Genomic DNA, 12,306 nt, shown 5'->3' with positions numbered 1-12,306 from the left:
GTGTTCTTGTATGTCTTTCATGAGATTTATTCCTAGGTCTTTGTTATTCAAATTTTTCATTTAAAACTTAAATTTATAATTTAAAAAATTTCAAACTTCATCTTAAATAGTTCATTACTAATATATAGAAATACTATTGATTTTTGGATATTGATTTTTATATCACTGACCTTTCTAAATTCATTATTAATTCTAATAATTTATCTATAGATTCTTTTGGATTGTCTACGTACATAATCATGACAACTGAAAATGGCAATATTTTTATTTCTTCTTTGACTTTGATTTCCTTTTCTTACTTTATTCAACTGGCTAGGACTTTTATTAAAATGTTGAATAGGAGTTGTGGTAGCAAATACCCTTGTCTTTGATCTCACAAGAAAATCTTTCAATATTTTATTATTAAATTTGAGGTTGCTATAGGTATTTGTAGATATCCTTTATCAGATTGAGGAATATATTTTCTACTCTTAATTTTCAGAAAATTTTATTTGCAATTTATGAGCAATAAGTGTTGTCAAATGTTTTTATGTACGTATTGGGAAGACCACGTGGTTTCACTTATTTATTTTCTTAATGCATTTAATGCATTTTATTGTGGAATAAAATACCTGGATAATGATGTATTATCTTTGTAATATATCAACATATATTATTTGCTAATATTTGATTCAATATTTTTTCTTCTGTGTTCATGAGATTACCTGGCAATTTCATTTTCTTATAATTTTCCTCTTTTTGAATTTTATCTGTCTTTTATAGTTATTCATGCTGGGAGGTTTGATCTGATCCAACCTACTTTCCATAGCCAAAACCTATAATTAACTCAATATGTTGTCTCTTCCAAAATACCTTTAATCCTACCAAATAGACACTTACTAAGAAATAAATACTATATTTACTTTTTAAAAAAATGTATTTTATTATTATACATGAAAACCCCAATAATAAAATCAAGTAATCTACATAGTTGATTTTTTATTGGATCACAAAGCAGAGATGAGATATCAATGGATTTGGAATCAGAGTATCTAATTTTGATATACATGTAAGTAATAATTTTCTATTAGTTTATAGTATAACTATGTTAAATAGAAAATATGATTTCTTAGAATGAAAACACAGTTTGGTTGAATATTTGCTGATCTGTAAATCATAAAGAAAACCAATTGATAGGTCGCAAAACCTCTGCCTTAAATTTTCTGTGACTTTCTTGGGGTGACAGGCACTGTTGCAAGAGAAAAATAAATAAATAAATAATAAATGAAATTTTCTATTGCTTATAATTTCTTTGGAGAATAAAAAAACCATTTGCACATGAAAGAATCTCAAGCAAGTCTTAAAAGCAAGGTAAAATGCAGTAGAAATTAACATATTGCAAATGTAATATAGACAAAAGACTGAGTAATGACATCTTCATAGATTACAAAGGACTTTCACCTACACTATTTCATTCAATGCTGGCAACAACCTACAGAGCAAGGTATTATCTTCAACACTATTGTTGATGAAGAAACTGTCACTGACAGAGTCAACAGGTGGTGAGACCCGGGTTCAGACACAGTCACCCTATCGCTCAATATTTAACGAACTTACCAGTGGTGGGCATTAGCTGTGACGGGAGGCATAGTGCCAAGAATAAATCTGAAGTAAGCATTGCTCTCATGGAGCTTGTGAATCATGAAGGAGGCAGAAAATAAATCAAATGATCACAATACAAAGTGATAACGTCTATGATGGGGGCAGTGTGGGGTCATGTGAAAAATGAGAAGGCCAAAATCAGACCTGCAAGACAGATGGTCAGGAAAGTTTTTCTAAAGAAAGAAACCTCTAAGATGAATGAAATAAGACCTAGAGGTGGGAAAGTACAGCCTGTTTGAGGAGCTGCAAGGAGATGATCATGGCTGAAGTATAGAATGCAGGGGTCCAGTGGTCACGGACAAGGCTGGACATTTCCAAGTCTGTATGGTTACTCTATTCTATAGAGTTAATAAAAGAGTACTACCAGTTATTGTAAATGTTTAAGAGATTTATAGGAATGCTAGTTAAGCATGTTAGATTGTATTAATAGATTGTAGTTCTCAAAGCAGATTTACTTAATTTCTAATTATAAGCTTATTGATAAAAATTCTAAAAGGACCGTCTTACTCAGATGTTTTGGATGCCCTGCAGAGATTAGTAGAGACCTGCTGGGTTCTTGATACATGTTTGTGATGAGGAATTATCAGAGATTTTAAATGAGTGCCAGAAGTAGGCGATGGAACCTGTGACACACCCTGGGAGGGCCAGGCGAAGCTCAGAGTCAGAATCACAGGCAAGGTTGAAGCCTGTAGCACATTTCTAGAACACTGCCCTAATCAGTCAACAGGAAGTTAACCAAGCAAGCATTAGAACTCAAATTCCGGGAAGCAAAACTGAAGTTGAAAAAATTAAGAACAGACTAGTACACTTGGACCACACAGGAAGGCAGATGTTGAAAGGCTCTCAGACTCGCTGCCTCTTTATAGCAAAGCTGCACAATCCCCAAAGTACCTGGGTAAATCCCTTTGAGAGACTGCTTAGGATTCAAACAAGAATCTGGCCTTTTTCAATCACGAGCTTGCACTTGGAATGTAGAGCCCGTCTCTAAGCCACAAAATGTACAAAGGCTTTTTAAGCCATTTTCAGTCATCTTGCCAGCCCAGAGAATTCTTCAGGGAAAATGTGTTCCTGGGAGCAGAAATGCTTCCTTCATTGGGCAGCTGTGGGGATGCATAATGCTGGACGAGATGGGCCACTTTATCCTGAATCTCAGCAAGGTTGAAAACATGCAGTGAGCAAGCAGTGCCTTGTGGGAGGAGGATAAACTGTTCCTAAGGTAGAGAAAGGAGAGCATCAGCCATGCCCATGTTATAAATCCTGTTCATTTACTTTACCTCACTGTCTATTATCCATTTCTATTGCTCAATAGTGCTCATTACGATGCTCCAGGTACCTTCCAGGAAATCTGTACCAAACCTTTTCTATCATCCTTCCAGCTTCCCAGCATGAGTGCAATTGTCACTTCAAGATTCATTTTATTCCATTCTGAAGCCTTATTTTAAATGTTACTTCTGGAATTAACTGTGAACTAACTTATTTCTTAGGTTTAGAAAATAAAGCCCATTTGAACAAATACAATTTTGGATCTATTATTTCAGATCTTAAAGGTTATTTTTCATAAGTCAAGATAATAAATGTTTTCTAAAATTTTAATTCAGCCTCACACCCATGACTTGATAAACCTCTCTCATAGTCATGCAATACTTGCTCACATCTTCAAAAGAATCAAGATAGTTCTAAAAGGAAGAGTAAGGCAGTGCAACCTCTGAGATATTGAAAGTTTGGCACCACCTTTTAGTTCCCTTTGTATTGGTTTTCACATTGGGGAGGGTGTACCTGAGTGATAACTAATCAAACCACTATTCAAATTGCTTAATATCATGAATCCAAATTAGCAAAAACTGGAGAGTTGACTTCTCTATAACAACCAGCTGACTGACTTAATTGTTTCATTTTCAAACCTCGTTAAAACTCTTTTGGTGCCTAGAGAGGGATATGTTGAGTGCACATCCATTGGCAGATTACTATCCTTAGGCATAAGTAGTGTGATGTGTGGGGCACTGACAGGCAACTTGAGTTAAATTCTCCAAGAGTGCTGACATAGTTAGCTCCTTAGGTGTCTCCTATCAGATTATTCTGATGTAGATGAAGTGTGGAGGCAGACAGGTCAGATCTAAACCCTGGCTCTGCCACTTACTTGCTATGAAACTTTCATAAACTATTTCACCTGTAGGAGTCTCAGTTACTTCATTTATGAAATAATACTGCTATGGATAATTACCTTCCAGTACTGAGTGGATTAAACGAGATATTTGTGAATGTTCCAACAAAGTATTTGGTACAAAATAGAGAAACAACACATACCATTTTCTCTGTCAATGACTGGAATCTATGTCTTAATCTTTCGTCTTTATGCATTCTCCACCTCCCTTGCCTTAAATGAAACAAGCTTTCCCCAAAGCCATCATCAAATGCTTATTCCTGCTTGTGTCCACAGGGTTGGTAAGAAGAGACTATTTTCCCAGCTACTTACTAGCTCTTCCAGACTTTACTCTTCTGCCTGCCTTTGAAGAGCTTTCTTTCTATAACTTTATCTTCTCTCTCGTTGTTGATTTATTTCCTTCTCTTATGGTCATATTCAAATATGTCTTATCTTAAAAAAATAACTAACTAAATAAAAAGCATTTCCCTTGATTCTATGCCCCTAATTACCAAAACAATCTCCTTTTTGACTTGAAAGACAAGGATACTCCTTCTTCTAGATCCTGTGCTAAGAGTTGTAAATAAAATAAATGTCAGCATTCTTGCCCTGAGTCTGTTCATGGTACTGGAAATAATGTATCTCTATTATCATATTTAGTACATTATATTGTGGTTCTGTTTCCTCACTTGTAAACAGGAGATAATAAAGGTTTATCTCTTGCTCATGCAAATCTGCTGTGGCTCTGGCAACCCTCCACGGATGCCATGGCCAAGGAAGAGAAGGCTTCAGGGTCCTATGGGATGTTTTGATGAACCTGGTCTGCCACTAGCTTTCATCACTTATGTTCATATCCAATTGACCAGAACTAAGACAGATGTCCCCAAGCTAATGACAAGTACAAGGAAGGCTGAAAATGCAGTTTTTATGTGTTCCCAGGAAGAGAAAACAATGGTGAACAGAGAGCATTATCTCTGCTGAATATTATTATTATCATCTCTTTAATTACTATTCTTTAACTAGTATGTAATTTCATCAAGGATATTTACTCAACTTTATTCAACTTTTTTGGGTTTTTTGTTCCTTACACAGTACCCACTACAAAGCAAGCATTCACTAAATGTTTATTAAATGATTGACTGAATGAATGAATGACTCACTGAGAATAAATGAATGCTTGATTGTCTGAAGTCAACTGCTAATGGCTAAGACTAGAATCCTATATTACAAATACTTCTATTGGGAGACAGTTCTCCATGAGTCTCTCATATTTCTACACATCTTGCAAGTGAGTCACTGGATGCCCTTTGTTTTAGAGTTTTGTTTCAAGGATGTTTATCTAGCGAACAGCTTTGGAAGGTAGAGATAGTGTCTCCCTCCAGAGCTAAGAGAAGTTTTGCTCGCAACCTTGTATGAATGAGAGAGATAACGCTCTGAAGCAAAGGGCAGGCATGACTACTCTTCAAAGTAACAAAAGTAACATCTAACTCAAAAGCAAAGGGAAAGAATGCTCACTGCCCTTTATAAAAGATACAGGTGCCCAAAGCTCAGAATTCCTTTCCTACAATGCAACCACTTTATGTACAAGTGTCATTTGACTCTCTTCCCATCACCGTATTGGAATAAGGCCTTAGGAGATCAGCACAAAGATGAAGATACTCTAGCCACTGCTATGGCTGTGAAAAATAGGTTGGCCTTCATCTCTGACCCAGGAGTCTCGTGTCTTCTGTCAGCATCTGTGAAACTGTGCCAGGCTAACTTGTTAGCTGGTAAGTAGAGTAAAATTTCAGACCCTTCATAGTCCTTGACAACTCCTTCCACTAGAAATTTGCATTGCTTTGTTTTATATTCATTTTGGTTTGAGCTTGCATGATCTTTGTACTCAAAGCTAAAAATCCAGCATCAAAAAAAGTTTGCCAGATCTCTGCTGTTTGGATCCTTGTTTTTCAGATAAATGTAAAGGTAGTTTCCTGTATTTATTTACAAAAAAAAATATCGATTTTGTTATTGACGTAAAAAAATTGTCATGCTGCTGACAATTATATGTTTTTGAGGTTTACTAAAAGCTGTTGATGTCGTTACTTTCCCTTGCTAAAGTTACAAAGGTTCCTGTTCACAAAAGGGATTAACGGACATGGTGATTAGAATGATCTAACATACAAGAGGATCTGTTAATACACGGCATGGTCCAAGCAGTTTGGAATGATTCAGAATGTCTTTCCGCCTCCCCTTTGTTCCTGTGAACAAAATCTTTGCTACAGTGCAGGTGTGTTCCTGAGATGGTCGTCCTTGAAAGGAACAAGTACTGTGCCAGAAGCCAGCGGAAGTATTTTTCCAATTTCCCATTGGAGAAGTCGAATGGAATGGTAAATCGTTTGTAACGCCAGATCAGAGCCATGCATTAATGCATGGATTTGTACCATTCCTTATTCTCTGAGACACTCACTAGTTTGTCTCTTGCTACAAGTTGTCCATTGGAGCAGAAGAGTCGAATGAGAATAAATACACATTTCTAAAGGATCGAATGCGTTTTCCATGGGCTGACAGGGATTAATCCTGTCCCTAAGGAGTTCTTCAACATTGATTCTCTGAGAATCGAATAGCACGAAGCCTTTCTCTGTGGTCTCAATAAGAATGAAAGATTCAAGCTGCTACCTGAGAGAGTAGAAGAGGGATAGTATTTCCTTCTCTCAACCACTGGCAAGTGAGGCAAAAAGCACAGTGATTTATGCTACAGTTATTTGTTTGTAACACAGAAATAGTTTCCCTTCCTTAATGGAAGATTTTTAATGGATTCATCTACTTGTTAATTTCCAGCAATGGCAATGTTGTTTTCCTAAAGGAAATGAAATGAAAACAGCCATAAAACCTAGGATTTGGAGGAGTTCTAGAAAACTTTTTTCTCTTTTCATTTCAAATAAGAAGTATACATCTATAATATCCAAAAAGAGTCTCAGAAGGAAACGGCTAGTTTAATTTTCCACAGATTACATTTCTTATATGGTATAAGAAATCATCTTTTTATCAACATCTTTTGATGCCTCAAGACACCATAACATGAAAAAGATGTTTATAATACACAAATAATAAAGACAAACTGTAGCACTTTATCTCTGCATTTCCTCTTTTACAATTAAGTTAAGACTAACATACGTCTGGTATCCATAAGCATATTGATCTTCCACAGCAAAAACCCTTCGCCAGGTCAGCTACCATCTCCTTCATGTTCTTGCTGTGTAGTTTGGACTGGGCTGCCAGGAAGGCTGCCTAGGGCCTTACCCAGTGCTGGAAGACAATCATAGTTTACGTTACTCAAGGATGTTACCTAGTAAATAGTTGTAAAATCATGTTAAGATGTCTAAGCAAAATGCTTCCACTGGCTTCTGGCACACTGCTTATTCCATTCAGGGACGAACAGCTCAGGAACATACCTGTACCTTAGCAAAGATTTCATTCACTGGGACAAAGAGGGGGCAGAAAGACATCCTGGCACATTCGAAACTGCTTGGAACATGCCCTGTATTAACAGACACTCTTGCCTGTTCGATCATTCTGATCAAAACGTCTGCTAGTGTCTCTTGTGAACAGGAACCTCATACAAATCAAAGTGAGATCCGTGAACTATCCTCTTCACTCTTGTTTGCACAAATTGGCTCTTTGAGAGCTGACTGGAAACAGGGTGTTAGTAAGTGGTGGGGGTTGGGGGAGGGCAATGAGGTCTTCTAAGGCCCAAAAGATATAGACAACTGTTCACTGATTGTTTTTGTTCTTTATAGCTACCACTCAGTACAAGTTATTTTGGAGTCTTCATTTATTTACTTACATAACTAATACATATTTATTGTAGAATGACTAGAACATATACAAAAGTAAAACTATCTGGCACACCCCCCACCCCCACCCTAATCATTTGATTGTCCTACCGGCGCAAATAGTCACTGCTGTATGTTGGCATAATAAGAGTGTCCTAGTCAGTTTGGGCTGCTATAACAGAATACCATAGACTAGGCGGCTTATAACAGGAATTTACTTCTCAGTTCTGCAGGCTGGAAGTCAGAGATCAGGACGCCAGCATAGTTGGGTTCTAGTAAGAGCTCTCTTCTAGGTTGCAAATGGCCATTTTCTCTTGGATCCTCACGTGGCAGAAAGATCAAGGGAGCTCTCTGGGCTTCTTTTATCAGGGCATTAATCCCATTCATGAGGCTTCCACCCTCATAACCTAATCACCCCAAAGGCCTCACTTCCTAACACCATCACACTGGGGGTTAGGCTTCAATAATGAATTTTAGAGGGACACATTCAGTCCACAGCAAAGAGTAATCCAATCTTTAGTGGTTACATCTGCATATTCTAAAAAATTTCAGGCCCCACCTGCAAACACATCTCCATACTTACACACTCCTCTAATTTGCCTTCCCCCTTTCTTTCCTCAATGCCCACCATCCTCCACCCACCGATGTCAGGGAAATATTGTCCTGCTGACTGTGTAGGGAGAGTCATTCTCATTGTCATTCTTGCTGTAGCCCCACTGGCTCAGAAGTCTACCCTTCATCATAGATCCAACCTGGAGATGAGAGAACCAGGCTTTTCCTATGTAGTGAAGTGAATGGACAGTCCCCTGTCATTTTTACAAGTTCAAGATTTCCCTCTGTCCAGAGATTTGGTAGAACAGAAGCCTGCCTGGTATGGGTGACTGACATTTAAGAATTTTCTTTCAGCCACAAATACCCTCCTGTTAACTATGGACAGACAGGCACACACCAAGTGATATAGCAACCACTGCGTCCCACAGAGAGTTTGGCTCAAAGCAGATGGTGGTGCCAGACAGAAGAGATGAATTGGTTGAAACTAACCTCCTCTGGTTTTTGGGTTCTAGTCAAGTAAAGCTTGTTTTCCCCTCACAATTCTCACCCTATGCCAGGTAAACGGGCCTGATTCTAAAATATCTGCTTTATGATCCCCATTTTTACTACCCTTTAACACATCTTCATTTCTCACCCCCTACTCCTTAATGGGATATTGTTTTAGTTTGAATAACTGAACCAGGAGTTTCTCTCTAGCATGCGAGGCAGGAAATCAATTTGGTTTAGGATAAGCTGAACTAAAGTCAGCACCACCCTCAGGGCTACGCTGTGGCTCTGCATTTTCCATCAAAGCACACGTGACAATGGATTACCTGTTTAATAAATGCCTCCCGGCCAGGCAGCCCAGCTTTTAGCATCATTGATCTCTGATCAAAGACATACACTCATTTCCTCTTTGCTTCTGTCTCTTTGGTTTCCTCTTCAGTTGCCAAAATAACTTCCCTGGTGAAGGTGACTTGTCTTGATGTTTCCTTACGAACCAGCAGTAGCAAAGGTCACACCTTGCCCTGCTCCATCTCATCATAAGCTTTTCCTTGGAGCAGTTCCCATTAGGTTGGCAAAGTTACTATGCCAGGAAGGCAGGAGCCTATGCCAGGGAGTTGTAGTCCCGGACTGAGCCATCTGTCACTTTGGTGCCAGAGTCATTGCAGGGTCCGCATGCTTTTCTCTCCTACTAACATTTGAAAACAAGACAGTCACATTCTATGCTTGAGTATTATTCTAAAAAATAATGCATTCCAGCCTAAATTGGTCTTGTCTTTAGAAAATGTGTGATCTGTTTCTGTTGAGGTCTCAGATAGTCCATGCATCACCAACACATCTATTTACTACCACAATGTCTTAATTAGGCACATCTGTACACCACCACCCTAAAAACAACCATCAAAACCGGTGGAATATTCAGAGATTTTATATAAGACTCCAAATGCAGCTTTTTCACATGAATACTGAAACAGATTTGGAAACAGACAAGCCCAGATTCAGATATCAGCTCTGGCACTTATTAGTTCCTCAACTTTGGGCAAGTTTCAGATTCAATTTCTACATCCGTAAAATGGAGATGATGATAACCACTGCTAACAAGCAGTAAGCCCCTCTGTGGCCCAAGCACTACGCTAAGTGTTTTATACCCATCATGTCATTTAATCCTCATGACAAGCCTGTGAGTAAGACAGTTATAATACCCAGTTTACAAAGGAGGATGTTGAGGCTCAGAGAGGTTGAGTGTCCTCGCAGAGTTGATGTGAGGATTAATGGGGTGAACCAAAGTGAAGTGCTTCGCACACTGTTTGGCAACAGTTATCGCTGCTGTTGTTGTTGTAATCATCATTATTGATCCCCTTCTCAAAACTGCCCATTTAATACTTTAGTCCAATTGTACACACATGTCTTGGAACACCCCTTACTTCTTGTCATACTCTTTTTCTTCCTCTCTCACAGCCACCAATCTATAATCTTTTCGTTTCCCTCTCCTAATGAAATTTCTCATAACTCATTGGAAGTGAGATGATCAATGTCTGTGAAACACAAAATATAACTTGTATTCTTCAGCTTCATATTCTTAAAGCAAAAGGCACTTTCTTAATTGAGCATACTGTAAATACTTAAACACTTAAGCTGATGTATTTTGCATTTCTTGATTTATGGATCTATCAGACAAGACCTCACTTAGGCAAAGTTTGCAGTCCCTTGAGTTTTATCATTTATTTTTCTGATTATTCAAATTATACAAAATTTAAGCACTACAGAAGTAATTAACTTTGAAAAGGAAAGTCCTCCCCACCAGAAATCCATCTTCTGGAGATTACCACTGGTAATAGAATATAACATATCATCTCTCTCTGTATTTTTTCTCCATATATGCCAACCTATTATTGATATGATTTATTTATACACAAACATACAGGTATAAACATACCTTATCTTTTTAATGACTGCTTAGCATTCTGTTGTGTGAATATACCTAAAAATACGTAATTCTCATGATTTGCCTCTTAGGAAGTCAAGCATCTCTGAGGGGCACACACACACACACCCCCTCACAGATGAAATATCCCCCATAAGTCTATTACAGCTGCTAGGAAGCTATATCATTTTTTTTATTATTAAAATATCTTATTTCTGGATGTGCTCTGCTCAAATGCAAGTAACCTGAGACAGTAACTCATTAAGCGACTAACACTTAGAGTTTGGTGCCTGAATAAATTGAGGAAAAAGGAGCAGAAAAGGAAAACGGAAAAAGCAGAAGAGAAACCTTTGCCACTCTAGTTGTTTTCTGAGTGGTTGTTTTCACTGGCATTACATTATCTCTTTCATATCATCATCTCTAAAACAGCAGATGGCACTGTCTACAATCATCTTAGTGCATCACTCAGCAGTTTAGGCCACCTCCATGCTGCTTTGAGGAAATTTTTCTTAGGTGTCATGGTGAATATGTACTGTCTTTTGTAAATGAAAAACCACTGCCTGTACACCTAAAACATGTCTGAGTGATCACAGCTCAGAAAGAAGCTATGAAAGGTACTCAAGAAATAAACCCTTTGCCTTGATCTCCGGAGCATCCCTTCTCTATGCAAATGAGCTGTTGCCAGAGCTCTTTAAAAGCAGCCCAGCTCTATTATTCCACATCCCTTGTCTTAGCAAGGTGGGAAAATGGTGACAATGTCTCCATCTCAGAAGGTAAAAGAACAGACCAAAGCCGGGTGCTCAAAATTTTCCAGACTGAAGAATCACCCAGGATGCTTTAAAAATTGGATTTCTAGGGGCTGGCCCCGTGGCCGAGTGGTTAAGTTTGCGCAGCCCAGTGTTTCGTTGGTTGAATCCTGGGCATGGACATAGCACTGCTCGTCGAACCACGCTGAGGCAGCATCCCACATGCCACAACTAGAAGGACCCACAACGAAGAATGCACAACTATGTACCGGGGGGCTCTGGAGAGAAAAAGGAAAAAAATTAAAATCTAAAAAAAAAAAAAAATTGGATTTCTAGATCCCATCTCTCAAAAATTAGAGCAGAGCCCAGGAATCTGCATTTAATAGGTTGCTCAGGAGACAAGGTAGCTAATTTGTGGACCACTCTCAGAGAATGACCAAGGGGTCTGTGCTTAAAAGGAAATAATACTAATACCCTTCATTAAAACTTATGTGTTGATTTCTGATTCTGCCATAATGGAGTAACTAGAATTAAACCTCCCCCCATGTGTAAACACTTGGGAAACTAGAGAAAATACGTTAAAACAACTTTTTTTTTCCATACAGTGGACAGTGCAGGACCGACACTGCAGGGCTAATTTATCTGAGGAAAAAACAAGAAAGATGAACCCTATAATTACCCCAGCTTTCTTCCTGGAAGCTGTTTCTGGATCGCAGTACAAGGTGAGGGATCCTCCACAGAAAATAATTGTCTCAATAGCTTGAAGAGATTGAATTACTGAATTTGCAGAGCAGGATACCAGAGAAGGCGGCCTTATCAGGCAAAGTGCTCCCCAAATCTGCACAGTGTTCCCCTTGAATCTGTTGCTGGAGACCAAGTCATGGATGAGTAGGGTAAAGTTCAAGAAGGCGGGACAAAGGATGACTAGGGAGCAGCAAGCTACGCAATTCCCAGAGCTCACACAAGACTGGGAGAAGTTTGAGTTCTGTACTAAGTGGAGAGCTCTAA

This window comes from Equus quagga, chromosome 13 (assembly GCF_021613505.1).
Source record: "Equus quagga isolate Etosha38 chromosome 13, UCLA_HA_Equagga_1.0, whole genome shotgun sequence".
In the NCBI taxonomy this organism is placed as follows: Eukaryota; Metazoa; Chordata; class Mammalia; order Perissodactyla; family Equidae; genus Equus; species Equus quagga.
Note: the sequence above shows the minus strand (reverse complement) of the source record.